At 45.7% G+C, this 25,468-nt stretch overlaps 39 non-coding genes across 39 annotated transcripts; all 39 read left to right on the forward strand.

The window, feature by feature from the left end:
* Positions 1–248: 248 nt before the first annotated feature.
* On the forward strand, positions 249–321 carry trnar-acg (transfer RNA arginine (anticodon ACG)). The gene has a single exon. It is a non-coding gene; the product is annotated as a tRNA-Arg (tRNA).
* A 346-nt stretch (positions 322–667) lies between these two features.
* Positions 668–740, forward strand: trnam-cau (transfer RNA methionine (anticodon CAU)). The gene has a single exon. It is a non-coding gene; the product is annotated as a tRNA-Met (tRNA).
* Positions 741–1,082: 342 nt separating this feature from the next.
* trnah-gug (transfer RNA histidin (anticodon GUG)) lies at positions 1,083–1,154 on the forward strand. Its single transcript has one exon. It is a non-coding gene; the product is annotated as a tRNA-His (tRNA).
* Positions 1,155–1,787: 633 nt separating this feature from the next.
* trnar-acg (transfer RNA arginine (anticodon ACG)) lies at positions 1,788–1,860 on the forward strand. The gene has a single exon. It is a non-coding gene; the product is annotated as a tRNA-Arg (tRNA).
* A 346-nt stretch (positions 1,861–2,206) lies between these two features.
* On the forward strand, positions 2,207–2,279 carry trnam-cau (transfer RNA methionine (anticodon CAU)). Its single transcript has one exon. It is a non-coding gene; the product is annotated as a tRNA-Met (tRNA).
* A 342-nt stretch (positions 2,280–2,621) lies between these two features.
* trnah-gug (transfer RNA histidin (anticodon GUG)) lies at positions 2,622–2,693 on the forward strand. Its single transcript has one exon. It is a non-coding gene; the product is annotated as a tRNA-His (tRNA).
* Positions 2,694–3,325: 632 nt separating this feature from the next.
* trnar-acg (transfer RNA arginine (anticodon ACG)) lies at positions 3,326–3,398 on the forward strand. The gene has a single exon. It is a non-coding gene; the product is annotated as a tRNA-Arg (tRNA).
* Positions 3,399–3,744: 346 nt separating this feature from the next.
* Positions 3,745–3,817, forward strand: trnam-cau (transfer RNA methionine (anticodon CAU)). The gene has a single exon. It is a non-coding gene; the product is annotated as a tRNA-Met (tRNA).
* Positions 3,818–4,863: 1,046 nt separating this feature from the next.
* On the forward strand, positions 4,864–4,936 carry trnar-acg (transfer RNA arginine (anticodon ACG)). Its single transcript has one exon. It is a non-coding gene; the product is annotated as a tRNA-Arg (tRNA).
* A 346-nt stretch (positions 4,937–5,282) lies between these two features.
* Positions 5,283–5,355, forward strand: trnam-cau (transfer RNA methionine (anticodon CAU)). The gene has a single exon. It is a non-coding gene; the product is annotated as a tRNA-Met (tRNA).
* A 342-nt stretch (positions 5,356–5,697) lies between these two features.
* Positions 5,698–5,769, forward strand: trnah-gug (transfer RNA histidin (anticodon GUG)). The gene has a single exon. It is a non-coding gene; the product is annotated as a tRNA-His (tRNA).
* A 632-nt stretch (positions 5,770–6,401) lies between these two features.
* On the forward strand, positions 6,402–6,474 carry trnar-acg (transfer RNA arginine (anticodon ACG)). Its single transcript has one exon. It is a non-coding gene; the product is annotated as a tRNA-Arg (tRNA).
* A 346-nt stretch (positions 6,475–6,820) lies between these two features.
* Positions 6,821–6,893, forward strand: trnam-cau (transfer RNA methionine (anticodon CAU)). The gene has a single exon. It is a non-coding gene; the product is annotated as a tRNA-Met (tRNA).
* A 342-nt stretch (positions 6,894–7,235) lies between these two features.
* trnah-gug (transfer RNA histidin (anticodon GUG)) lies at positions 7,236–7,307 on the forward strand. Its single transcript has one exon. It is a non-coding gene; the product is annotated as a tRNA-His (tRNA).
* Positions 7,308–7,939: 632 nt separating this feature from the next.
* Positions 7,940–8,012, forward strand: trnar-acg (transfer RNA arginine (anticodon ACG)). The gene has a single exon. It is a non-coding gene; the product is annotated as a tRNA-Arg (tRNA).
* A 346-nt stretch (positions 8,013–8,358) lies between these two features.
* trnam-cau (transfer RNA methionine (anticodon CAU)) lies at positions 8,359–8,431 on the forward strand. The gene has a single exon. It is a non-coding gene; the product is annotated as a tRNA-Met (tRNA).
* A 342-nt stretch (positions 8,432–8,773) lies between these two features.
* On the forward strand, positions 8,774–8,845 carry trnah-gug (transfer RNA histidin (anticodon GUG)). The gene has a single exon. It is a non-coding gene; the product is annotated as a tRNA-His (tRNA).
* Positions 8,846–9,477: 632 nt separating this feature from the next.
* Positions 9,478–9,550, forward strand: trnar-acg (transfer RNA arginine (anticodon ACG)). Its single transcript has one exon. It is a non-coding gene; the product is annotated as a tRNA-Arg (tRNA).
* Positions 9,551–9,896: 346 nt separating this feature from the next.
* Positions 9,897–9,969, forward strand: trnam-cau (transfer RNA methionine (anticodon CAU)). Its single transcript has one exon. It is a non-coding gene; the product is annotated as a tRNA-Met (tRNA).
* A 342-nt stretch (positions 9,970–10,311) lies between these two features.
* trnah-gug (transfer RNA histidin (anticodon GUG)) lies at positions 10,312–10,383 on the forward strand. The gene has a single exon. It is a non-coding gene; the product is annotated as a tRNA-His (tRNA).
* Positions 10,384–11,015: 632 nt separating this feature from the next.
* trnar-acg (transfer RNA arginine (anticodon ACG)) lies at positions 11,016–11,088 on the forward strand. Its single transcript has one exon. It is a non-coding gene; the product is annotated as a tRNA-Arg (tRNA).
* A 346-nt stretch (positions 11,089–11,434) lies between these two features.
* On the forward strand, positions 11,435–11,507 carry trnam-cau (transfer RNA methionine (anticodon CAU)). Its single transcript has one exon. It is a non-coding gene; the product is annotated as a tRNA-Met (tRNA).
* A 1,046-nt stretch (positions 11,508–12,553) lies between these two features.
* On the forward strand, positions 12,554–12,626 carry trnar-acg (transfer RNA arginine (anticodon ACG)). Its single transcript has one exon. It is a non-coding gene; the product is annotated as a tRNA-Arg (tRNA).
* A 346-nt stretch (positions 12,627–12,972) lies between these two features.
* Positions 12,973–13,045, forward strand: trnam-cau (transfer RNA methionine (anticodon CAU)). Its single transcript has one exon. It is a non-coding gene; the product is annotated as a tRNA-Met (tRNA).
* A 342-nt stretch (positions 13,046–13,387) lies between these two features.
* On the forward strand, positions 13,388–13,459 carry trnah-gug (transfer RNA histidin (anticodon GUG)). Its single transcript has one exon. It is a non-coding gene; the product is annotated as a tRNA-His (tRNA).
* Positions 13,460–14,091: 632 nt separating this feature from the next.
* Positions 14,092–14,164, forward strand: trnar-acg (transfer RNA arginine (anticodon ACG)). Its single transcript has one exon. It is a non-coding gene; the product is annotated as a tRNA-Arg (tRNA).
* A 346-nt stretch (positions 14,165–14,510) lies between these two features.
* Positions 14,511–14,583, forward strand: trnam-cau (transfer RNA methionine (anticodon CAU)). Its single transcript has one exon. It is a non-coding gene; the product is annotated as a tRNA-Met (tRNA).
* Positions 14,584–14,925: 342 nt separating this feature from the next.
* Positions 14,926–14,997, forward strand: trnah-gug (transfer RNA histidin (anticodon GUG)). The gene has a single exon. It is a non-coding gene; the product is annotated as a tRNA-His (tRNA).
* Positions 14,998–16,048: 1,051 nt separating this feature from the next.
* Positions 16,049–16,121, forward strand: trnam-cau (transfer RNA methionine (anticodon CAU)). The gene has a single exon. It is a non-coding gene; the product is annotated as a tRNA-Met (tRNA).
* A 1,047-nt stretch (positions 16,122–17,168) lies between these two features.
* trnar-acg (transfer RNA arginine (anticodon ACG)) lies at positions 17,169–17,241 on the forward strand. The gene has a single exon. It is a non-coding gene; the product is annotated as a tRNA-Arg (tRNA).
* A 1,466-nt stretch (positions 17,242–18,707) lies between these two features.
* trnar-acg (transfer RNA arginine (anticodon ACG)) lies at positions 18,708–18,780 on the forward strand. The gene has a single exon. It is a non-coding gene; the product is annotated as a tRNA-Arg (tRNA).
* A 1,466-nt stretch (positions 18,781–20,246) lies between these two features.
* Positions 20,247–20,319, forward strand: trnah-aug (transfer RNA histidin (anticodon AUG)). The gene has a single exon. It is a non-coding gene; the product is annotated as a tRNA-His (tRNA).
* A 346-nt stretch (positions 20,320–20,665) lies between these two features.
* On the forward strand, positions 20,666–20,738 carry trnam-cau (transfer RNA methionine (anticodon CAU)). Its single transcript has one exon. It is a non-coding gene; the product is annotated as a tRNA-Met (tRNA).
* A 1,047-nt stretch (positions 20,739–21,785) lies between these two features.
* Positions 21,786–21,858, forward strand: trnar-acg (transfer RNA arginine (anticodon ACG)). The gene has a single exon. It is a non-coding gene; the product is annotated as a tRNA-Arg (tRNA).
* Positions 21,859–22,204: 346 nt separating this feature from the next.
* Positions 22,205–22,277, forward strand: trnam-cau (transfer RNA methionine (anticodon CAU)). The gene has a single exon. It is a non-coding gene; the product is annotated as a tRNA-Met (tRNA).
* Positions 22,278–22,619: 342 nt separating this feature from the next.
* On the forward strand, positions 22,620–22,691 carry trnah-gug (transfer RNA histidin (anticodon GUG)). The gene has a single exon. It is a non-coding gene; the product is annotated as a tRNA-His (tRNA).
* Positions 22,692–23,742: 1,051 nt separating this feature from the next.
* trnam-cau (transfer RNA methionine (anticodon CAU)) lies at positions 23,743–23,815 on the forward strand. Its single transcript has one exon. It is a non-coding gene; the product is annotated as a tRNA-Met (tRNA).
* Positions 23,816–24,861: 1,046 nt separating this feature from the next.
* On the forward strand, positions 24,862–24,934 carry trnah-aug (transfer RNA histidin (anticodon AUG)). The gene has a single exon. It is a non-coding gene; the product is annotated as a tRNA-His (tRNA).
* A 346-nt stretch (positions 24,935–25,280) lies between these two features.
* trnam-cau (transfer RNA methionine (anticodon CAU)) lies at positions 25,281–25,353 on the forward strand. Its single transcript has one exon. It is a non-coding gene; the product is annotated as a tRNA-Met (tRNA).
* The last annotated feature ends 115 nt before the right edge of the window (positions 25,354–25,468 follow it).

A 25,468-nucleotide genomic window follows, 5' to 3' on the forward strand; every position in this document is an offset into this window, starting at 1 on the left:
ATACATTACTCTTCAGTGTTCCATACGGTCTAGCGTTTAGTATTCCTGGTTTTCACCCAGGCGGGCAGAGTTGGACTCCAAGTATGGGAATCTTCTTGTGTCTGCTTTTACGAGCTGAGTAAAGCAGAGAACATCCTGAAGACCACAACACAAGTTGAGATTGTACTTGGCTTTGGAGTTGAATGAATCAGTTTCATGAGACATAGGCGGGAAGGTCCTCCAGAGTCCATCCCTCTTCCTGCAGCAGTGGGCCAGTGGCGCAATGGATAACGCGTCTGACTACGGATCAGAAGATTCTAGGTTCGACTCCTGGCTGGCTCGGCAACCTTTTCATTCATTACTTTTTGCCATTTGGTAACTTGTTTGATTTTCATTGGCTCCCTAGAGGTTCAAGCATGGGTAAAGCTGCCTAGATTTTCACACAGCCGAAAACATGAGTGCTCCATTGTATTTGCGCAAAGTTGTGAATTTTGCACTTTTCTTTCAGCAGTATTTCTAGTAAGAAACGTTTAACGGTGCATATTCAGACAAAGCTGAGTTAACCTGTGGGTGGTTTTGTTGTCTTAGCCGAGTAGCCAAACACTCCTTTCCAGCTGTTCTCGCAAAAGTGTAGAGATGGCTGCAATTGTATGAGGCAGTGATATTTTTTTGCCCGTCTGGGATGAGTGCCTCGTTAGCGCAGTAGGTAGCGCGTCAGTCTCATAATCTGAAGGTCGTGAGTTCGATCCTCACACGGGGCAGGTTGCTCTTTTAAAATCAGATGCATGCCCTTAAGCTCTGGTCTTGCTTGCATTTTTAACAAAGTGTGCAAGCTCCGTTCTCTGCCTTTACAAGCTCTGTGTTGGTTCTTCATGCTGGTCCTTGCAGAGTTAATCACACAAGCCAGAAACATGACAACACGTATCCGATCCTGCATTTCACTCATCTGTGCAACTCTTCCACAAAGACAATAAACTGGACCATAAGAGCGTGGGCTTTGATTATTATATAGACAATACTCTTCCGCAACATATGGATACTTGTCCTCTGATGTAGAAATGGCCACATGCCGTTTGATTGCTACAGTCTGTGACGGGTGAGGAGCCGTGATCGTATAGTGGTTAGTACTCTGCGTTGTGGCCGCAGCAACCCTGGTTCGAATCCGGGTCACGGCAAGCCTTTTCAGTGTACGGCTGGCTATTGATCGCACGCTTTTCTTTGGAATCCTTTAGGGTAGAACGGGTACAAGGTTTGGTGCTTAGGATGTGGAGAGAGTCGTTTGAATTCATGTCTAATCTTTTCCTTGGGATTTGATCAGGGGCGCCCATTATCTGGTGACTTTTGAATTAGTCTCTGCTATTTGCATTTCATCGGGACTTTCCAAAGAATTCAAAATATCAAGGCAAAGTTATGAGTCGGAAATGCCAATTTATAGGCCAAATGAATGGTACCATCTTCCATCCGCTGGTCATGACACTAGCCAGGGCAAACGTTTCTCTGTTCAAAAAAGGCAACCTTGAACGAGAGCAGATCTGGACATGTACTAGACCCACACCTTCCATACATTACTCTTCAGTGTTCCATACGGTCTAGCGTTTAGTATTCCTGGTTTTCACCCAGGCGGGCAGAGTTGGACTCCAAGTATGGGAATCTTCTTGTGTCTGCTTTTACGAGCTGAGTAAAGCAGAGAACATCCTGAAGACCACAACACAAGTTGAGATTGTACTTGGCTTTGGAGTTGAATGAATCAGTTTCATGAGACATAGGCGGGAAGGTCCTCCAGAGTCCATCCCTCTTCCTGCAGCAGTGGGCCAGTGGCGCAATGGATAACGCGTCTGACTACGGATCAGAAGATTCTAGGTTCGACTCCTGGCTGGCTCGGCAACCTTTTCATTCATTACTTTTTGCCATTTGGTAACTTGTTTGATTTTCATTGGCTCCCTAGAGGTTCAAGCATGGGTAAAGCTGCCTAGATTTTCACACAGCCGAAAACATGAGTGCTCCATTGTATTTGCGCAAAGTTGTGAATTTTGCACTTTTCTTTCAGCAGTATTTCTAGTAAGAAACGTTTAACGGTGCATATTCAGACAAAGCTGAGTTAACCTGTGGGTGGTTTTGTTGTCTTAGCCGAGTAGCCAAACACTCCTTTCCAGCTGTTCTCGCAAAAGTGTAGAGATGGCTGCAATTGTATGAGGCAGTGATATTTTTTTGCCCATCTGAGGTGAGTGCCTCGTTAGCGCAGTAGGTAGCGCGTCAGTCTCATAATCTGAAGGTTGTGAGTTAGATCCTCACACGGGGCAGGTTGCTCTTTTAAAATCAGATGCATGCCCTTAAGCTCTGGTCTTGCTTGCATTTTTAACAAAGTGTGCAAGCTCCGTTCTCTGCCTTCACAAGCTCTGTGTTGGTTCTTCATGCTGGTCCTTGCAGAGTTAATCACACAAGCCAGAAACATGACAACACGTATCCGATCCTGCATTTCACTCATCTGTGCAACTCTTCCACAAAGACAATAAACTGGACCATAAGAGCGTGGGCTTTGATTATTATATAGACAATGCTCTTCCGCAACATATGGATACTTGTCCTCTGATGTAGAAATGGCCACATGCCGTTTGATTGCTACAGTCTGTGACGGGTGAGGAGCCGTGATCGTATAGTGGTTAGTACTCTGCGTTGTGGCCGCAGCAACCCCGGTTCGAATCCGGGTCACGGCAAGCCTTTTCAGTGTACGGCTGGCTATTGATCGCACGCTTTTCTTTGGAATCCTTTAGGGTAGAACGGGTACAAGGTTTGGTGCTTAGGATGTGGAGAGAGTCGTTTGAATTCATGTCTAATCTTTTCCTTGGGCTTTGATCAGGGGCGCCCATTATCTGGTGACTTTTGAATTAGTCTCTGCTATTTGCATTTCATCGGGACTTTCCAAAGAATTCAAAATATCAAGGCAAAGTTATGAGTCGGAAATGCCAATTTATAGGCCAAATGAATGGTACCATCTTCCATCCGCTGGTCATGACACTAGCCAGGGCAAACGTTTCTCTGTTCAAAAAAGGCAACCTTGAACGAGAGCAGATCTGGACATGTACTAGACCCACACCTTCCATACATTACTCTTCAGTGTTCCATACGGTCTAGCGTTTAGTATTCCTGGTTTTCACCCAGGCGGGCAGAGTTGGACTCAAGTATGGGAATCTTCTTGTGTCTGCTTTTACGAGCTGAGTAAAGCAGAGAACATCCTGAAGACCACAACACAAGTTGAGATTGTACTTGGCTTTGGAGTTGAATGAATCAGTTTCATGAGACATAGGCGGGAAGGTCCTCCAGAGTCCATCCCTCTTCCTGCGGCAGTGGGCCAGTGGCGCAATGGATAACGCGTCTGACTACGGATCAGAACATTCTAGGTTCGACTCCTGGCTGGCTCGGCAACCTTTTCATTCATTACTTTTTGCCATTTGGGAACTTGTTTGATTTTCATTGGCTCCCTAGAGGTTCAAGCATGGGTAAAGCTGCCTAGATTTTCACACAGCCGAAAACATGAGTGCTCCATTGTATTTGCGCAAAGTTGTGAATTTTGCACTTTTCTTTCAGCAGTATTTCTAGTAAGAAACGTTTAACGGTGCATATTCAGACAAAGCTGAGTTAACCTGTGGGTGGTTTTGTTGTCTTAGCCGAGTAGCCAAACACTCCTTTCCAGCTGTTCTCGCAAAAGTGTAGAGATGGCTGCAATTGTATGAGGCAGTGATATTTTTTTGCCCGTCTGGGATGAGTGCCTCGTTAGCGCAGTAGGTAGCGCGTCAGTCTCATAATCTGAAGGTCGTGAGTTCGATCCTCACACGGGGCAGGTTGCTCTTTTAAAATCAGATGCATGCCCTTAAGCTCTGGTCTTGCTTGCATTTTTAACAAAGTGTGCAAGCTCCGTTCTCTGCCTTTACAAGCTCTGTGTTGGTTCTTCATGCTGGTCCTTGCAGAGTTAATCACACAAGCCAGAAACATGACAACACGTATCCGATCCTGCATTTCACTCATCTGTGCAACTCTTCCACAAAGACAATAAACTGGACCATAAGAGCGTGGGCTTTGATTATTATATAGACAATACTCTTCCGCAACATATGGATACTTGTCCTCTGATGTAGAAATGGCCACATGCCGTTTGATTGCTACAGTCTGTGACGGGTGTGGAGCCGTGATTGTATAGTGGTTAGTACTCTGCGTTGTGGCCGCAGCAACCCCGGTTCGAATCCGGGTCACGGCAAGCCTTTTCAGTGTACGGCTGGCTATTGATCGCACGCTTTTCTTTGGAATCCTTTAGGGTAGAACGGGTACAAGGTTTGGTGCTTAGGATGTGGAGAGAGTCGTTTGAATTCATGTCTAATCTTTTCCTTGGGATTTGATCAGGGGCGCCCATTATCTGGTGACTTTTGAATTAGTCTCTGCTATTTGCATTTCATCGGGACTTTCCAAAGAATTCAAAATATCAAGGCAAAGTTATGAGTCGGAAATGCCAATTTATAGGCCAAATGAATGGTACCATCTTCCATCCGCTGGTCATGACACTAGCCAGGGCAAACGTTTCTCTGTTCAAAAAAGGCAACCTTGAACGAGAGCAGATCTGGACATGTACTAGACCCACACCTTCCATACATTACTCTTCAGTGTTCCATACGGTCTAGCGTTTAGTATTCCTGGTTTTCACCCAGGCGGGCAGAGTTGGACTCAAGTATGGGAATCTTCTTGTGTCTGCTTTTACGAGCTGAGTAAAGCAGAGAACATCCTGAAGACCACAACACAAGTTGAGATTGTACTTGGCTTTGGAGTTGAATGAATCAGTTTCATGAGACATAGGCGGGAAGGTCCTCCAGAGTCCATCCCTCTTCCTGCAGCAGTGGGCCAGTGGCGCAATGGATAACGCGTCTGACTACGGATCAGAAGATTCTAGGTTCGACTCCTGGCTGGCTCGGCAACCTTTTCATTCATTACTTTTTGCCATTTGGGAACTTGTTTGATTTTCATTGGCTCCCTAGAGGTTCAAGCATGGGTAAAGCTGCCTAGATTTTCACACAGCCGAAAACATGAGTGCTCCATTGTATTTGCGCAAAGTTGTGAATTTTGCACTTTTCTTTCAGCAGTATTTCTAGTAAGAAACGTTTAACGGTGCATATTCAGACAAAGCTGAGTTAACCTGTGGGTGGTTTTGTTGTCTTAGCCGAGTAGCCAAACACTCCTTTCCAGCTGTTCTCGCAAAAGTGTAGAGATGGCTGCAATTGTATGAGGCAGTGATATTTTTTTGCCCGTCTGGGATGAGTGCCTCGTTAGCGCAGTAGGTAGCGCGTCTGTCTCATAATCTGAAGGTCGTGAGTTCGATCCTCACACGGGGCAGGTTGCTCTTTTAAAATCAGATGCATGCCCTTAAGCTCTGGTCTTGCTTGCATTTTTAACAAAGTGTGCAAGCTCCGTTCTCTGCCTTCACAAGCTCTGTGTTGGTTCTTCATGCTGGTCCTTGCAGAGTTAATCACACAAGCCAGAAACATGACAACACATATCTGATCCTGCATTTCACTCATCTGTGCAACTCTTCCACAAAGACAATAAACTGGACCATAAGAGCGTGGGCTTTGATTATTATATAGACAATACTCTTCCGCAACATATGGATACTTGTCCTCTGATGTAGAAATGGCCACATGCCGTTTGATCGCTACAGTTTGTGACGGGTGAGGAGCCGTGATCGTATAGTGGTTAGTACTCTGCGTTGTGGCCGCAGCAACCCCGGTTCGAATCCGGGTCACGGCAAGCCTTTTCAGTGTACGGCTGGCTATTGATCGCACGCTTTTCTTTGGAATCCTTTAGGGTAGAACGGGTACAAGGTTTGGTGCTTAGGATGTGGAGAGAGTCGTTTGAATTCATGTCTAATCTTTTCCTTGGGATTTGATCAGGGGCGCCCATTATCTGGTGACTTTTGAATTAGTCTCTGCTATTTGCATTTCATCGGGACTTTCCAAAGAATTCAAAATATCAAGGCAAAGTTATGAGTCGGAAATGCCAATTTATAGGCCAAATGAATGGTACCATCTTCCATCCGCTGGTCATGACACTAGCCAGGGCAAACGTTTCTCTGTTCAAAAAAGGTAACCTTGAACGAGAGCAGATCTGGACATGTACTAGACCCACACCTTCCATACATTACTCTTCAGTGTTCCATACGGTCTAGCGTTTAGTATTCCTGGTTTTCACCCAGGCGGGCAGAGTTGGACTCAAGTATGGGAATCTTCTTGTGTCTGCTTTTACGAGCTGAGTAAAGCAGAGAACATCCTGAAGACCACAACACAAGTTGAGATTGTACTTGGCTTTGGAGTTGAATGAATCAGTTTCATGAGACATAGGCGGGAGGGTCCTCCAGAGTCCATCCCTCTTCCTGCGGCAGTGGGCCAGTGGCGCAATGGATAACGCGTCTGACTACGGATCAGAAGATTCTAGGTTCGACTCCTGGCTGGCTCGGCAACCTTTTCATTCATTACTTTTTGCCATTTGGGAACTTGTTTGATTTTCATTGGCTCCCTAGAGGTTCAAGCATGGGTAAAGCTGCCTAGATTTTCACACAGCCGAAAACATGAGTGCTCCATTGTATTTGCGCAAAGTTGTGAATTTTGCACTTTTCTTTCAGCAGTATTTCTAGTAAGAAACGTTTAACGGTGCATATTCAGACAAAGCTGAGTTAACCTGTGGGTGGTTTTGTTGTCTTAGCCGAGTAGCCAAACACTCCTTTCCAGCTGTTCTCGCAAAAGTGTAGAGATGGCTGCAATTGTATGAGGCAGTGATATTTTTTTGCCCGTCTGGGATGAGTGCCTCGTTAGCGCAGTAGGTAGCGCGTCTGTCTCATAATCTGAAGGTCGTGAGTTCGATCCTCACACGGGGCAGGTTGCTCTTTTAAAATCAGATGCATGCCCTTAAGCTCTGGTCTTGCTTGCATTTTTAACAAAGTGTGCAAGCTCCGTTCTCTGCCTTCACAAGCTCTGTGTTGGTTCTTCATGCTGGTCCTTGCAGAGTTAATCACACAAGCCAGAAACATGACAACACGTATCCGATCCTGCATTTCACTCATCTGTGCAACTCTTCCACAAAGACGATAAACTGGACCATAAGAGCGTGGGCTTTGATTATTATATAGACAATGCTCTTCCGCAACATATGGATACTTGTCCTCTGATGTAGAAATGGCCACACGCCGTTTGATCGCTACAGTTTGTGACGGGTGAGGAGCCGTGATCGTATAGTGGTTAGTACTCTGCGTTGTGGCCGCAGCAACCCCGGTTCGAATCCGGGTCACGGCAAGCCTTTTCAGTGTACGGCTGGCTATTGATCGCACGCTTTTCTTTGGAATCCTTTAGGGTAGAACGGGTACAAGGTTTGGTGCTTAGGATGTGGAGAGAGTCGTTTGAATTCATGTCTAATCTTTTCCTTGGGATTTGATCAGGGGCGCCCATTATCTGGTGACTTTTGAATTAGTCTCTGCTATTTGCATTTCATCGGGACTTTCCAAAGAATTCAAAATATCAAGGCAAAGTTATGAGTCGGAAATGCCAATTTATAGGCCAAATGAATGGTACCATCTTCCATCCGCTGGTCATGACACTAGCCAGGGCAAACGTTTCTCTGTTCAAAAAAGGCAACCTTGAACGAGAGCAGATCTGGACATGTACTAGACCCACACCTTCCATACATTACTCTTCAGTGTTCCATACGGTCTAGCGTTTAGTATTCCTGGTTTTCACCCAGGCGGGCAGAGTTGGACTCAAGTATGGGAATCTTCTTGTGTCTGCTTTTACGAGCTGAGTAAAGCAGAGAACATCCTGAAGACCACAACACAAGTTGAGATTGTACTTGGCTTTGGAGTTGAATGAATCAGTTTCATGAGACATAGGCGGGAAGGTCCTCCAGAGTCCATCCCTCTTCCTGCGGCAGTGGGCCAGTGGCGCAATGGATAACGCGTCTGACTACGGATCAGAACATTCTAGGTTCGACTCCTGGCTGGCTCGGCAACCTTTTCATTCATTACTTTTTGCCATTTGGGAACTTGTTTGATTTTCATTGGCTCCCTAGAGGTTCAAGCATGGGTAAAGCTGCCTAGATTTTCACACAGCCGAAAACATGAGTGCTCCATTGTATTTGCGCAAAGTTGTGAATTTTGCACTTTTCTTTCAGCAGTATTTCTAGTAAGAAACGTTTAACGGTGCATATTCAGACAAAGCTGAGTTAACCTGTGGGTGGTTTTGTTGTCTTAGCCGAGTAGCCAAACACTCCTTTCCAGCTGTTCTCGCAAAAGTGTAGAGATGGCTGCAATTGTATGAGGCAGTGATATTTTTTTGCCCGTCTGGGATGAGTGCCTCGTTAGCGCAGTAGGTAGCGCGTCAGTCTCATAATCTGAAGGTCGTGAGTTCGATCCTCACACGGGGCAGGTTGCTCTTTTAAAATCAGATGCATGCCCTTAAGCTCTGGTCTTGCTTGCATTTTTAACAAAGTGTGCAAGCTCCGTTCTCTGCCTTCACAAGCTCTGTGTTGGTTCTTCATGCTGGTCCTTGCAGAGTTAATCACACAAGCCAGAAACATGACAACACGTATCCGATCCTGCATTTCACTCATCTGTGCAACTCTTCCACAAAGACAATAAACTGGACCATAAGAGCGTGGGCTTTGATTATTATATAGACAATACTCTTCCGCAACATATGGATACTTGTCCTCTGATGTAGAAATGGCCACATGCCGTTTGATCGCTACAGTCTGTGACGGGTGAGGAGCCGTGATCGTATAGTGGTTAGTACTCTGCGTTGTGGCCGCAGCAACCCCGGTTCGAATCCGGGTCACGGCAAGCCTTTTCAGTGTACGGCTGGCTATTGATCGCACGCTTTTCTTTGGAATCCTTTAGGGTAGAACGGGTACAAGGTTTGGTGCTTAGGATGTGGAGAGAGTCGTTTGAATTCATGTCTAATCTTTTCCTTGGGATTTGATCAGGGGCGCCCATTATCTGGTGACTTTTGAATTAGTCTCTGCTATTTGCATTTCATCGGGACTTTCCAAAGAATTCAAAATATCAAGGCAAAGTTATGAGTCGGAAATGCCAATTTATAGGCCAAATGAATGGTACCATCTTCCATCCGCTGGTCATGACACTAGCCAGGGCAAACGTTTCTCTGTTCAAAAAAGGCAACCTTGAACGAGAGCAGATCTGGACATGTACTAGACCCACACCTTCCATACATTACTCTTCAGTGTTCCATACGGTCTAGCGTTTAGTATTCCTGGTTTTCACCCAGGCGGGCAGAGTTGGACTCAAGTATGGGAATCTTCTTGTGTCTGCTTTTACGAGCTGAGTAAAGCAGAGAACATCCTGAAGACCACAACACAAGTTGAGATTGTACTTGGCTTTGGAGTTGAATGAATCAGTTTCATGAGACATAGGCGGGAGGGTCCTCCAGAGTCCATCCCCCTTCCTGCGGCAGTGGGCCAGTGGCGCAATGGATAACGCGTCTGACTACGGATCAGAAGATTCTAGGTTCGACTCCTGGCTGGCTCGGCAACCTTTTCATTCATTACTTTTTGCCATTTGGGAACTTGTTTGATTTTCATTGGCTCCCTAGAGGTTCAAGCATGGGTAAAGCTGCCTAGATTTTCACACAGCCGAAAACATGAGTGCTCCATTGTATTTGCGCAAAGTTGTGAATTTTGCACTTTTCTTTCAGCAGTATTTCTAGTAAGAAACGTTTAACGGTGCATATTCAGACAAAGCTGAGTTAACCTGTGGGTGGTTTTGTTGTCTTAGCCGAGTAGCCAAACACTCCTTTCCAGCTGTTCTCGCAAAAGTGTAGAGATGGCTGCAATTGTATGAGGCAGTGATATTTTTTTGCCCGTCTGGGATGAGTGCCTCGTTAGCGCAGTAGGTAGCGCGTCTGTCTCATAATCTGAAGGTCGTGAGTTCGATCCTCACACGGGGCAGGTTGCTCTTTTAAAATCAGATGCATGCCCTTAAGCTCTGGTCTTGCTTGCATTTTTAACAAAGTGTGCAAGCTCCGTTCTCTGCCTTCACAAGCTCTGTGTTGGTTCTTCATGCTGGTCCTTGCAGAGTTAATCACACAAGCCAGAAACATGACAACACGTATCCGATCCTGCATTTCACTCATCTGTGCAACTCTTCCACAAAGACGATAAACTGGACCATAAGAGCGTGGGCTTTGATTATTATATAGACAATGCTCTTCCGCAACATATGGATACTTGTCCTCTGATGTAGAAATGGCCACACGCCGTTTGATCGCTACAGTTTGTGACGGGTGAGGAGCCGTGATCGTATAGTGGTTAGTACTCTGCGTTGTGGCCGCAGCAACCCCGGTTCGAATCCGGGTCACGGCAAGCCTTTTCAGTGTACGGCTGGCTATTGATCGCACGCTTTTCTTTGGAATCCTTTAGGGTAGAACGGGTACAAGGTTTGGTGCTTAGGATGTGGAGAGAGTCGTTTGAATTCATGTCTAATCTTTTCCTTGGGATTTGATCAGGGGCGCCCATTATCTGGTGACTTTTGAATTAGTCTCTGCTATTTGCATTTCATCGGGACTTTCCAAAGAATTCAAAATATCAAGGCAAAGTTATGAGTCGGAAATGCCAATTTATAGGCCAAATGAATGGTACCATCTTCCATCCGCTGGTCATGACACTAGCCAGGGCAAACGTTTCTCTGTTCAAAAAAGGCAACCTTGAACGAGAGCAGATCTGGACATGTACTAGACCCACACCTTCAATACATTACTCTTCAGTGTTCCATACGGTCTAGCGTTTAGTATTCCTGGTTTTCACCCAGGCGGGCAGAGTTGGACTCAAGTATGGGAATCTTCTTGTGTCTGCTTTTACGAGCTGAGTAAAGCAGAGAACATTCTGAAGACCACAACACAAGTTGAGATTGTACTTGGCTTTGGAGTTGAATGAATCAGTTTCATGAGACATAGGCGGGAAGGTCCTCCAGAGTCCATCCCTCTTCCTGCGGCAGTGGGCCAGTGGCGCAATGGATAACGCGTCTGACTACGGATCAGAAGATTCTAGGTTCGACTCCTGGCTGGCTCGGCAACCTTTTCATTCATTACTTTTTGCCATTTGGGAACTTGTTTGATTTTCATTGGCTCCCTAGAGGTTCAAGCATGGGTAAAGCTGCCTAGATTTTCACACAGCCGAAAACATGAGTGCTCCATTGTATTTGCGCAAAGTTGTGAATTTTGCACTTTTCTTTCAGCAGTATTTCTAGTAAGAAACGTTTAACGGTGCATATTCAGACAAAGCTGAGTTAACCTGTGGGTGGTTTTGTTGTCTTAGCCGAGTAGCCAAACACTCCTTTCCAGCTGTTCTCGCAAAAGTGTAGAGATGGCTGCAATTGTATGAGGCAGTGATATTTTTTTGCCTGTCTGGGATGAGTGCCTTGTTAGCGCAGTAGGTAGCGCGTCTGTCTCATAATCTGAAGGTCGTGAGTTCGATCCTCACACGGGGCAGGTTGCTCTTTTAAAATCAGATGCATGCCCTTAAGCTCTGGTCTTGCTTGCATTTTTAACAAAGTGTGCAAGCTCCGTTCTCTGCCTTCACAAGCTCTGTGTTGGTTCTTCATGCTGGTCCTTGCAGAGTTAATCACACAAGCCAGAAACATGACAACACGTATCCGATCCTGCATTTCACTCATCTGTGCAACTCTTCCACAAAGACGATAAACTGGACCATAAGAGCGTGGGCTTTGATTATTATATAGACAATGCTCTTCCGCAACATATGGATACTTGTCCTCTGATGTAGAAATGGCCACACGCCGTTTGATCGCTACAGTTTGTGACGGGTGAGGAGCCGTGATCGTATAGTGGTTAGTACTCTGCGTTGTGGCTGCAGCAACCCCGGTTCGAATCCGGGTCACGGCAAGCCTTTTCAGTGTACGGCTGGCTATTGATCGCACGCTTTTCTTTGGAATCCTTTAGGGTAGAACGGGTACAAGGTTTGGTGCTTAGGATGTGGAGAGAGTCGTTTGAATTCATGTCTAATCTTTTCCTTGGGATTTGATCAGGGGCGCCCATTATCTGGTGACTTTTGAATTAGTCTCTGCTATTTGCATTTCATCGGGACTTTCCAAAGAATTCAAAATATCAAGGCAAAGTTATGAGTCGGAAATGCCAATTTATAGGCCAAATGAATGGTACCATCTTCCATCCGCTGGTCATGACACTAGCCAGGGCAAACGTTTCTCTGTTCAAAAAAGGCAACCTTGAACGAGAGCAGATCTGGACATGTACTAGACCCACACCTTCCATACATTACTCTTCAGTGTTCCATACGGTCTAGCGTTTAGTATTCCTGGTTTTCACCCAGGCGGGCAGAGTTGGACTCAAGTATGGGAATCTTCTTGTGTCTGCTTTTACGAGCTGAGTAAAGCAGAGAACATCCTGAAGACCACAACACAAGTTGAGATTGTACTTGGCTTTGGAGTTGAATGAATCAGTTTCATGAGACATAGGCGGGAAGGTCCTCCAGAGTCCATCCCTCTTCCTGCGGCAGCGGGCCAGTGGCGCAATGGATAACGCGTCTGACTACGGATCAGAAGATTCTAGGTTCGACTCCTGGCTGGCTCGGCAACCTTTTCATTCATTACTTTTTGCCATTTGGGAACTTGTTTGATTTTCATTGGCTCCCTAGAGGTTCAAGCATGGGTAAAGCTGCCTAGATTTTCACACAGCCGAAAACATGAGTGCTCCATTGTATTTGCGCAAAGTTGTGAATTTTGCACTTTTCTTTCAGCAGTATTTCTAGTAAGAAACGTTTAACGGTGCATATTCAGACAAAGCTGAGTTAACCTGTGGGTGGTTTTGTTGTCTTAGCCGAGTAGCCAAACACTCCTTTCCAGCTGTTCTCGCAAAAGTGTAGAGATGGCTGCAATTGTATGAGGCAGTGATATTTTTTTGCCCGTCTGGGATGAGTGCCTCGTTAGCGCAGTAGGTAGCGCGTCAGTCTCATAATCTGAAGGTCGTGAGTTCGATCCTCACACGGGGCAGGTTGCTCTTTTAAAATCAGATGCATGCCCTTAAGCTCTGGTCTTGCTTGCATTTTTAACAAAGTGTGCAAGCTCCGTTCTCTGCCTTCACAAGCTCTGTGTTGGTTCTTCATGCTGGTCCTTGCAGAGTTAATCACACAAGCCAGAAACATGACAACACGTATCCGATCCTGCATTTCACTCATCTGTGCAACTCTTCCACAAAGACAATAAACTGGACCATAAGAGCGTGGGCTTTGATTATTATATAGACAATATTCTTCCGCAACATATGGATACTTGTCCTCTGATGTAGAAATGGCCACATGCCGTTTGATCGCTACAGTCTGTGACGGGTGAGGAGCCGTGATCGTATAGTGGTTAGTACTCTGCGTTGTGGCCGCAGCAACCCCGGTTCGAATCCGGGTCACGGCAAGCCTTTTCAGTGTACGGCTGGCTATTGATCGCACGCTTTTCTTTGGAATCCTTTAGGGTAGAACGGGTACAAGGTTTGGTGCTTAGGATGTGGAGAGAGTCGTTTGAATTCATGTCTAATCTTTTCCTTGGGATTTGATCAGGGGCGCCCATTATCTGGTGACTTTTGAATTAGTCTCTGCTATTTGCATTTCATCGGGACTTTCCAAAGAATTCAAAATATCAAGGCAAAGTTATGAGTCGGAAATGCCAATTTATAGGCCAAATGAATGGTACCATCTTCCATCCGCTGGTCATGACACTAGCCAGGGCAAACGTTTCTCTGTTCAAAAAAGGCAACCTTGAACGAGAGCAGATCTGGACATGTACTAGACCCACACCTTCCATACATTACTCTTCAGTGTTCCATACGGTCTAGCGTTTAGTATTCCTGGTTTTCACCCAGGCGGGCAGAGTTGGACTCAAGTATGGGAATCTTCTTGTGTCTGCTTTTACGAGCTGAGTAAAGCAGAGAACATCCTGAAGACCACAACACAAGTTGAGATTGTACTTGGCTTTGGAGTTGAATGAATCAGTTTCATGAGACATAGGCGGGAGGGTCCTCCAGAGTCCATCCCCCTTCCTGCGGCAGTGGGCCAGTGGCGCAATGGATAACGCGTCTGACTACGGATCAGAAGATTCTAGGTTCGACTCCTGGCTGGCTCGGCAACCTTTTCATTCATTACTTTTTGCCATTTGGGAACTTGTTTGATTTTCATTGGCTCCCTAGAGGTTCAAGCATGGGTAAAGCTGCCTAGATTTTCACACAGCCGAAAACATGAGTGCTCCATTGTATTTGCGCAAAGTTGTGAATTTTGCACTTTTCTTTCAGCAGTATTTCTAGTAAGAAACGTTTAACGGTGCATATTCAGACAAAGCTGAGTTAACCTGTGGGTGGTTTTGTTGTCTTAGCCGAGTAGCCAAACACTCCTTTCCAGCTGTTCTCGCAAAAGTGTAGAGATGGCTGCAATTGTATGAGGCAGTGATATTTTTTTGCCCGTCTGGGATGAGTGCCTCGTTAGCGCAGTAGGTAGCGCGTCTGTCTCATAATCTGAAGGTCGTGAGTTCGATCCTCACACGGGGCAGGTTGCTCTTTTAAAATCAGATGCATGCCCTTAAGCTCTGGTCTTGCTTGCATTTTTAACAAAGTGTGCAAGCTCCGTTCTCTGCCTTCACAAGCTCTGTGTTGGTTCTTCATGCTGGTCCTTGCAGAGTTAATCACACAAGCCAGAAACATGACAACACGTATCCGATCCTGCATTTCACTCATCTGTGCAACTCTTCCACAAAGACGATAAACTGGACCATAAGAGCGTGGGCTTTGATTATTATATAGACAATGCTCTTCCGCAACATATGGATACTTGTCCTCTGATGTAGAAATGGCCACACGCCGTTTGATCGCTACAGTTTGTGACGGCTGAGGAGCCGTGATCGTATAGTGGTTAGTACTCTGCGTTGTGGCCGCAGCAACCCCGGTTCGAATCCGGGTCACGGCAAGCCTTTTCAGTGTACGGCTGGCTATTGATCGCACGCTTTTCTTTGGAATCCTTTAGGGTAGAACGGGTACAAGGTTTGGTGCTTAGGATGTGGAGAGAGTCGTTTGAATTCATGTCTAATCTTTTCCTTGGGATTTGATCAGGGGCGCCCATTATCTGGTGACTTTTGAATTAGTCTCTGCTATTTGCATTTCATCGGGACTTTCCAAAGAATTCAAAATATCAAGGCAAAGTTATGAGTCGGAAATGCCAATTTATAGGCCAAATGAATGGTACCATCTTCCATCCGCTGGTCATGACACTAGCCAGGGCAAACGTTTCTCTGTTCAAAAAAGGCAACCTTGAACGAGAGCAGATCTGGACATGTACTAGACCCACACCTTCAATACATTACTCTTCAGTGTTCCATACGGTCTAGCGTTTAGTATTCCTGGTTTTCACCCAGGCGGGCAGAGTTGGACTCAAGTATGGGAATCTTCTTGTGTCTGCTTTTACGAGCTGAGTAAAGCAGAGAACATTCTGAAGACCACAACACAAGTTGAGATTGTACTTGGCTTTGGAGTTGAATGAATCAGTTTCATGAGACATAGGCGGGAAGGTCCTCCAGAGTCCATCCCTCTTCCTGCGGCAGTGGGCCAGTGGCGCAATGGATAAAGCGTCTGACTACGGATCAGAAGATTCTAGGTTCGACTCCTGGCTGGCTCGGCAACCTTTTCATTCATTACTTTTTGCCATTTGGGAACTTGTTTGATTTTCATTGGCTCCCTAGAGGTTCAAGCATGGGTAAAGCTGCCTAGATTTTCACACAGCCGAAAACATGAGTGCTCCATTGTATTTGCGCAAAGTTGTGAATTTTGCACTTTTCTTTCAGCAGTATTTCTAGTAAGAAACGTTTAACGGTGCATATTCAGACAAAGCTGAGTTAACCTGTGGGTGGTTTTGTTGTCTTAGCCGAGTAGCCAAACACTCCTTTCCAGCTGTTCTCGCAAAAGTGTAGAGATGGCTGCAATTGTATGAGGCAGTGATATTTTTTTGCCTGTCTGGGATGAGTGCCTCGTTAGCGCAGTAGGTAGCGCGTCTGTCTCATAATCTGAAGGTCGTGAGTTCGATCCTCACACGGGGCAGGTTGCTCTTTTAAAATCAGATGCATGCCCTTAAGCTCTGGTCTTGCTTGCATTTTTAACAAAGTGTGCAAGCTCCGTTCTCTGCCTTCACAAGCTCTGTGTTGGTTCTTCATGCTGGTCCTTGCAGAGTTAATCACACAAGCCAGAAACATGACAACACGTATCCGATCCTGCATTTCACTCATCTGTGCAACTCTTCCACAAAGACGATAAACTGGACCATAAGAGCGTGGGCTTTGATTATTATATAGACAATGCTCTTCCGCAACATATGGATACTTGTCCTCTGATGTAGAAATGGCCACACGCCGTTTGATCGCTACAGTTTGTGACGGGTGAGGAGCCGTGATCGTATAGTGGTTAGTACTCTGCGTTGTGGCTGCAGCAACCCCGGTTCGAATCCGGGTCACGGCAAGCCTTTTCAGTGTACGGCTGGCTATTGATCGCACGCTTTTCTTTGGAATCCTTTAGGGTAGAACGGGTACAAGGTTTGGTGCTTAGGATGTGGAGAGAGTCGTTTGAATTCATGTCTAATCTTTTCCTTGGGATTTGATCAGGGGCGCCCATTATCTGGTGACTTTTGAATTAGTCTCTGCTATTTGCATTTCATCGGGACTTTCCAAAGAATTCAAAATATCAAGGCAAAGTTATGAGTCGGAAATGCCAATTTATAGGCCAAATGAATGGTACCATCTTCCATCCGCTGGTCATGACACTAGCCAGGGCAAACGTTTCTCTGTTCAAAAAAGGCAACCTTGAACGAGAGCAGATCTGGACATGTACTAGACCCACACCTTCCATACATTACTCTTCAGTGTTCCATACGGTCTAGCGTTTAGTATTCCTGGTTTTCACCCAGGCGGGCAGAGTTGGACTCCAAGTATGGGAATCTTCTTGTGTCTGCTTTTACGAGCTGAGTAAAGCAGAGAACATCCTGAAGACCACAACACAAGTTGAGATTGTACTTGGCTTTGGAGTTGAATGAATCAGTTTCATGAGACATAGGCGGGAAGGTCCTCCAGAGTCCATCCCTCTTCCTGCGGCAGTGGGCCAGTGGCGCAATGGATAACGCGTCTGACTACGGATCAGAAGATTCTAGGTTCGACTCCTGGCTGGCTCGGCAACCTTTTCATTCATTACTTTTTGCCATTTGGGAACTTGTTTGATTTTCATTGGCTCCCTAGAGGTTCAAGCATGGGTAAAGCTGCCTAGATTTTCACACAGCCGAAAACATGAGTGCTCCATTGTATTTGCGCAAAGTTGTGAATTTTGCACTTTTCTTTCAGCAGTATTTCTAGTAAGAAACGTTTAACGGTGCATATTCAGACAAAGCTGAGTTAACCTGTGGGTGGTTTTGTTGTCTTAGCCGAGTAGCCAAACACTCCTTTCCAGCTGTTCTCGCAAAAGTGTAGAGATGGCTGCAATTGTATGAGGCAGTGATATTTTTTTGCCTGTCTGGGATGAGTTCCTAGTTAGCGCAGTAGGTAGCGCGTCTGTCTCATAATCTGAAGGTCGTGAGTTTGATCCTCACACGGGGCAGGTTGCTCTTTTAAAATCAGATGCATGCCCTTAAGCTCTGGTCTTGCTTGCATTTTTAACAAAGTGTGCAAGCTCCGTTCTCTGCCTTCACAAGCTCTGTGTTGGTTCTTCATGCTGGTCCTTGCAGAGTTAATCACACAAGCCAGAAACATGACAACACGTATCCGATCCTGCATTTCACTCATCTGTGCAACTCTTCCACAAAGACGATAAACTGGACCATAAGAGCGTGGGCTTTGATTATTATATAGACAATGCTCTTCCGCAACATATGGATACTTGTCCTCTGATGTAGAAATGGCCACACGCCGTTTGATCGCTACAGTTTGTGACGGGTGAGGAGCCGTGATCGTATAGTGGTTAGTACTCTGCGTTGTGGCTGCAGCAACCCCGGTTCGAATCCGGGTCACGGCAAGCCTTTTCAGTGTACGGCTGGCTATTGATCGCACGCTTTTCTTTGGAATCCTTTAGGGTAGAACGGGTACAAGGTTTGGTGCTTAGGATGTGGAGAGAGTCGTTTGAATTCATGTCTAATCTTTTCCTTGGGATTTGATCAGGGGCGCCCATTATCTGGTGACTTTTGAATTAGTCTCTGCTATTTGCATTTCATCGGGACTTTCCAAAGAATTCAAAATATCAAGGCAAAGTTATGAGTCGGAAATGCCAATTTATAGGCCAAATGAATGGTACCATCTTCCATCCGCTGGTCATGACACTAGCCAGGGCAAACGTTTCTCTGTTCAAAAAAGGCAACCTTGAACGAGAGCAGATCTGGACATGTACTAGACCCACACCTTCCATACATTACTCTTCAGTGTTCCATACGGTCTAGCGTTTAGTATTCCTGGTTTTCACCCAGGCGGGCAGAGTTGGACTCCAAGTATGGGAATCTTCTTGTGTCTGCTTTTACGAGCTGAGTAAAGCAGAGAACATCCTGAAGACCACAACACAAGTTGAGATTGTACTTGGCTTTGGAGTTGAATGAATCAGTTTCATGAGACATAGGCGGGAAGGTCCTCCAGAGTCCATCCCTCTTCCTGCGGCAGTGGGCCAGTGGCGCAATGGATAACGCGTCTGACTACGGATCAGAAGATTCTAGGTTCGACTCCTGGCTGGCTCGGCAACCTTTTCATTCATTACTTTTTGCCATTTGGGAACTTGTTTGATTTTCATTGGCTCCCTAGAGGTTCAAGCATGGGTAAAGCTGCCTAGATTTTCACACAGCCGAAAACATGAGTGCTCCATTGTATTTGCGCAAAGTTGTGAATTTTGCACTTTTCTTTCAGCAGTATTTCTAGTAAGAAACGTTTAACGGTGCATATTCAGACAAAGCTGAGTTAACCTGTGGGTGGTTTTGTTGTCTTAGCCGAGTAGCCAAACACTCCTTTCCAGCTGTTCTTGCAAAAGTGTAGAGATGGCTGCAATTGTATGAGGCAGTGATATTTTTTTGCCTGTCTGGGATGAGTTCCTAGTTAGCGCGGTAGGTAGCGCGTCTGTCTCATAATCTGAAGGTCGTGAGTTTGATCCTCACACGGGGCAGGTTGCTCTTTTAAAATCAGATGCATGCCCTTAAGCTCTGGTCTTGCTTGCATTTTTAACAAAGTGTGCAAGCTCCGTTCTCTGCCTTCACAAGCTCTGTGTTGGTTCTTCATGCTGGTCCTTGCAGAGTTAATCACACAAGCCAGAAACATGACAACACGTATCCGATCCTGCATTTCACTCATCTGTGCAACTCTTCCACAAAGACGATAAACTGGACCATAAGAGCGTGGGCTTTGATTATTATATAGACAATGCTCTTCCGCAACATATGGATACTTGTCCTCTGATGTAGAAATGGCCACACGCCGTTTGATCGCTACAGTTTGTGACGGGTGAGGAGCCGTGATCGTATAGTGGTTAGTACTCTGCGTTGTGGCTGCAGCAACCCCGGTTCGAATCCGGGTCACGGCAAGCCTTTTCAGTGTACGGCTGGCTATTGATCGCACGCTTTTCTTTGGAATCCTTTAGGGTAGAACGGGTACAAGGTTTGGTGCTTAGGATGTGGAGAGAGTCGTTTGAATTCATGTCTAATCTTTTCCTTGGGATTTGATCAGGGGCGCCCATTATCTGGTGACTTTTGAATTAGTCTCTGCTATTTGCATTTCATCGGGACTTTCCAAAGAATTCAAAATATCAAGGCAAAGTTATGAGTCGGAAATGCCAATTTATAGGCCAAATGAATGGTACCATCTTCCATCCGCTGGTCATGACACTAGCCAGGGCAAACGTTTCTCTGTTCAAAAAAGGCAACCTTGAACGAGAGCAGATCTGGACATGTACTAGACCCACACCTTCCATACATTACTCTTCAGTGTTCCATACGGTCTAGCGTTTAGTATTCCTGGTTTTCACCCAGGCGGGCAGAGTTGGACTCCAAGTATGGGAATCTTCTTGTGTCTGCTTTTACGAGCTGAGTAAAGCAGAGAACATCCTGAAGACCACAACACAAGTTGAGATTGTACTTGGCTTTGGAGTTGAATGAATCAGTTTCATGAGACATAGGCGGGAAGGTCCTCCAGAGTCCATCCCTCTTCCTGCGGCAGTGGGCCAGTGGCGCAATGGATAACGCGTCTGACTATGGATCAGAAGATTCTAGGTTCGACTCCTGGCTGGTTCGGCAACCTTTTCATTCATTACTTTTTGCCATTTGGGAACTTGTTTGATTTTCATTGGCTCCCTAGAGGTTCAAGCATGGGTAAAGCTGCCTAGATTTTCACACAGCCGAAAACATGAGTGCTCCATTGTATTTGCGCAAAGTTGTGAATTTTGCACTTTTCTTTCAGCAGTATTTCTAGTAAGAAACGTTTAACGGTGCATATTCAGACAAAGCTGAGTTAACCTGTGGGTGGTTTTGTTGTCTTAGCCGAGTAGCCAAACACTCCTTTCCAGCTGTTCTCGCAAAAGTGTAGAGATGGCTGCAATTGTATGAGGCAGTGATATTTTTTTGCCCGTCTGGGATGAGTGCCTCGTTAGCGCAGTAGGTAGCGCGTCTGTCTCATAATCTGAAGGTCGTGAGTTTGATCCTCACACGGGGCAGGTTGCTCTTTTAAAATCAGATGCATGCCCTTAAGCTCTGGTCTTGCTTGCATTTTTAACAAAGTGTGCAAGCTCCGTTCTCTGCCTTCACAAGCTCTGTGTTGGTTCTTCATGCTGGTCCTTGCAGAGTTAATCACACAAGCCAGAAACATGACAACACGTATCCGATCCTGCATTTCACTCATCTGTGCAACTCTTCCACAAAGACGATAAACTGGACCATAAGAGCGTGGGCTTTGATTATTATATAGACAATGCTCTTCCGCAACATATGGATACTTGTCCTCTGATGTAGAAATGGCCACACGCCGTTTGATCGCTACAGTTTGTGACGGGTGAGGAGCCGTGATCGTATAGTGGTTAGTACTCTGCGTTGTGGCTGCAGCAACCCCGGTTCGAATCCGGGTCACGGCAAGCCTTTTCAGTGTACGGCTGGCTATTGATCGCACGCTTTTCTTTGGAATCCTTTAGGGTAGAACGGGTACAAGGTTTGGTGCTTAGGATGTGGAGAGAGTCGTTTGAATTCATGTCTAATCTTTTCCTTGGGATTTGATCAGGGGCGCCCATTATCTGGTGACTTTTGAATTAGTCTCTGCTATTTGCATTTCATCGGGACTTTCCAAAGAATTCAAAATATCAAGGCAAAGTTATGAGTCGGAAATGCCAATTTATAGGCCAAATGAATGGTACCATCTTCCATCCGCTGGTCATGACACTAGCCAGGGCAAACGTTTCTCTGTTCAAAAAAGGCAACCTTGAACGAGAGCAGATCTGGACATGTACTAGACCCACACCTTCCATACATTACTCTTCAGTGTTCCATACGGTCTAGCGTTTAGTATTCCTGGTTTTCACCCAGGCGGGCAGAGTTGGACTCCAAGTATGGGAATCTTCTTGTGTCTGCTTTTACGAGCTGAGTAAAGCAGAGAACATCCTGAAGACCACAACACAAGTTGAGATTGTACTTGGCTTTGGAGTTGAATGAATCAGTTTCATGAGACATAGGCGGGAAGGTCCTCCAGAGTCCATCCCTCTTTCTGCGGCAGTGGGCCAGTGGCGCAATGGATAACGCGTCTGACTACGGATCAGAAGATTCTAGGTTCGACTCCTGGCTGGCTCGGCAACCTTTTCATTCATTACTTTTTGCCATTTGGTAACTTGTTTGATTTTCATTGGCTCCCTAGAGGTTCAAGCATGGGTAAAGCTGCCTAGATTTTCACACAGCCGAAAACATGAGTGCTCCATTGTATTTGCGCAAAGTTGTGAATTTTGCACTTTTCTTTCAGCAGTATTTCTAGTAAGAAACGTTTAACGGTGCATATTCAGACAAAGCTGAGTTAACCTGTGGGTGGTTTTGTTGTCTTAGCCGAGTAGCCAAACACTCCTTTCCAGCTGTTCTCGCAAAAGTGTAGAGATGGCTGCAATTGTATGAGGCAGTGATATTTTTTTGCCCTTTTGGGTTGAGTGCCTCGTTAGCGCAGTAGGTAGCGCGTCAGTCTCATAATCTGAAGGTCGTGAGTTCGATCCTCACACGGGGCAGGTTGCTCTTTTAAAATCAGATGCATGCCCTTAAGCTCTGGTCTTGCTTGCATTTTTAACAAAGTGTGCAAGCTCCGTTCTCTGCCTTCACAAGCTCTGTGTTGGTTCTTCATGCTGGTCCTTGCAGAGTTAATCACACAAGCCAGAAACATGACAACACGTATCCGATCCTGCATTTCACTCATCTGTGCAACTCTTCCACAAAGACAATAAACTGGACCATAAGAGCGTGGGCTTTGATTATTATATAGACAATGCTCTTCCGCAACATATGGATACTTGTCCTCTGATGTAGAAATGGCCACATGCCGTTTGATTGCTACAGTCTGTGACGGGTGAGGAGCCGTGATCGTATAGTGGTTAGTACTCTGCGTTGTGGCCGCAGCAACCCCGGTTCGAATCCGGGTCACGGCAAGCCTTTTCAGTGTACGGCTGGCTATTGATCGCACGCTTTTCTTTGGAATCCTTTAGGGTAGAACGGGTACAAGGTTTGGTGCTTAGGATGTGGAGAGAGTCGTTTGAATTCATGTCTAATCTTTTCCTTGGGATTTGATCAGGGGCGCCCATTATCTGGTGACTTTTGAATTAGTCTCTGCTATTTGCATTTCATCGGGACTTTCCAAAGAATTCAAAATATCAAGGCAAAGTTATGAGTCGGAAATGCCAATTTATAGGCCAAATGAATGGTACCATCTTCCATCCGCTGGTCATGACACTAGCCAGGGCAAACGTTTCTCTGTTCAAAAAAGGCAACCTTGAACGAGAGCAGATCTGGACATGTACTAGACCCACACCTTCCATACATTACTCTTCAGTGTTCCATACGGTCTAGCGTTTAGTATTCCTGGTTTTCACCCAGGCGGGCAGAGTTGGACTCAAGTATGGGAATCTTCTTGTGTCTGCTTTTACGAGCTGAGTAAAGCAGAGAACATCCTGAAGACCACAACACAAGTTGAGATTGTACTTGGCTTTGGAGTTGAATGAATCAGTTTCATGAGACATAGGCGGGAAGGTCCTCCAGAGTCCATCCCTCTTCCTTCGGCAGTGGGCCAGTGGCGCAATGGATAACGAGTCTGACTACGGATCAGAAGATTCTAGGTTCGACTCCTGGCTGGCTCGGCAACCTTTTCATTCATTACTTTTTGCCATTTGGGAACTTGTTTGATTTTCATTGGCTCCCTAGAGGTTCAAGCATGGGTAAAGCTGCCTAGATTTTCACACAGCCGAAAACATGAGTGCTCCATTGTATTTGCGCAAAGTTGTGAATTTTGCACTTTTCTTTCAGCAGTATTTCTAGTAAGAAACGTTTAACGGTGCATATTCAGACAAAGCTGAGTTAACCTGTGGGTGGTTTTGTTGTCTTAGCCGAGTAGCCAAACACTCCTTTCCAGCTGTTCTCGCAAAAGTGTAGAGATGGCTGCAATTGTATGAGGCAGTGATGTTTATTTGCCTGTCTGGGGTGTGTGCCTCGTTAGCGCAGTAGGTAGTGCGTCAGTCTCATAATCTGAAGGTCGTGAGTTCGATGCTCACACGGGGCAGGTTGCTCTTTTAAAATCAGATGCATGCCCTTAAGCTCTGGTCTTGCTTGCATTTTTAACAAAGTGTGCAAGCTCCGTTCTCTGCCTTCACAAGCTCTGTGTTGGTTCTTCATGCTGGTCCTTGCAGAGTTAATCACACAAGCCAGAAACATGACAACACGTATCCGATCCTGCATTTCACTCATCTGTGCAACTCTTCCACAAAGACAATAAACTGGACCATAAGAGCGTGGGCTTTGATTATTATATAGACAATGCTCTTCCGCAACATATGGATACTTGTCCTCTGATGTAGAAATGGCCACATGCCGTTTGATTGCTACAGTCTGTGACGGGTGAGGAGCCGTGATCGTATAGTGGTTAGTACTCTGCGTTGTGGCTGCAGCAACCCCGGTTCGAATCCGGGTCACGGCAAGCCTTTTCAGTGTACGGCTGGCTATTGATCGCACGCTTTTCTTTGGAATCCTTTAGGGTAGAACGGGTACAAGGTTTGGTGCTTAGGATGTGGAGAGAGTCGTTTGAATTCATGTCTAATCTTTTCCTTGGGATTTGATCAGGGGCGCCCATTATCTGGTGACTTTTGAATTAGTCTCTGCTATTTGCATTTCATCGGGACTTTCCAAAGAATTCAAAATATCAAGGCAAAGTTATGAGTCGGAAATGCCAATTTATAGGCCAAATGAATGGTACCATCTTCCATCCGCTGGTCATGACACTAGCCAGGGCAAACGTTTCTCTGTTCAAAAAAGGCAACCTTGAACGAGAGCAGATCTGGACATGTACTAGACCCACACCTTCCATACATTACTCTTCAGTGTTCCATACGGTCTAGCGTTTAGTATTCCTGGTTTTCACCCAGGCGGGCAGAGTTGGACTCAAGTATGGGAATCTTCTTGTGTCTGCTTTTACGAGCTGAGTAAAGCAGAGAACATCCTGAAGACCACAACACAAGTTGAGATTGTACTTGGCTTTGGAGTTGAATGAATCAGTTTCATGAGACATAGGCGGGAAGGTCCTCCAGAGTCCATCCCTCTTCCTGCGGCAGTGGGCCAGTGGCGCAATGGATAACGCGTCTGACTATGGATCAGAAGATTCTAGGTTCGACTCCTGGCTGGTTCGGCAACCTTTTCATTCATTACTTTTTGCCATTTGGGAACTTGTTTGATTTTCATTGGCTCCCTAGAGGTTCAAGCATGGGTAAAGCTGCCTAGATTTTCACACAGCCGAAAACATGAGTGCTCCATTGTATTTGCGCAAAGTTGTGAATTTTGCACTTTTCTTTCAGCAGTATTTCTAGTAAGAAACGTTTAACGGTGCATATTCAGACAAAGCTGAGTTAACCTGTGGGTGGTTTTGTTGTCTTAGCCGAGTAGCCAAACACTCCTTTCCAGCTGTTCTCGCAAAAGTGTAGAGATGGCTGCAATTGTATGAGGCAGTGATATTTTTTTGCCCGTCTGGGATGAGTGCCTCGTTAGCGCAGTAGGTAGCGCGTCAGTCTCATAATCTGAAGGTCGTGAGTTCGATCCTCACACGGGGCAGGTTGCTCTTTTAAAATCAGATGCATGCCCTTAAGCTCTGGTCTTGCTTGCATTTTTAACAAAGTGTGCAAGCTCCGTTCTCTGCCTTCACAAGCTCTGTGTTGGTTCTTCATGC

Source organism: Salminus brasiliensis, chromosome 9 (genome assembly GCF_030463535.1).
Source record: "Salminus brasiliensis chromosome 9, fSalBra1.hap2, whole genome shotgun sequence".
NCBI classification, from domain to species: domain Eukaryota; kingdom Metazoa; phylum Chordata; class Actinopteri; order Characiformes; family Bryconidae; genus Salminus; species Salminus brasiliensis.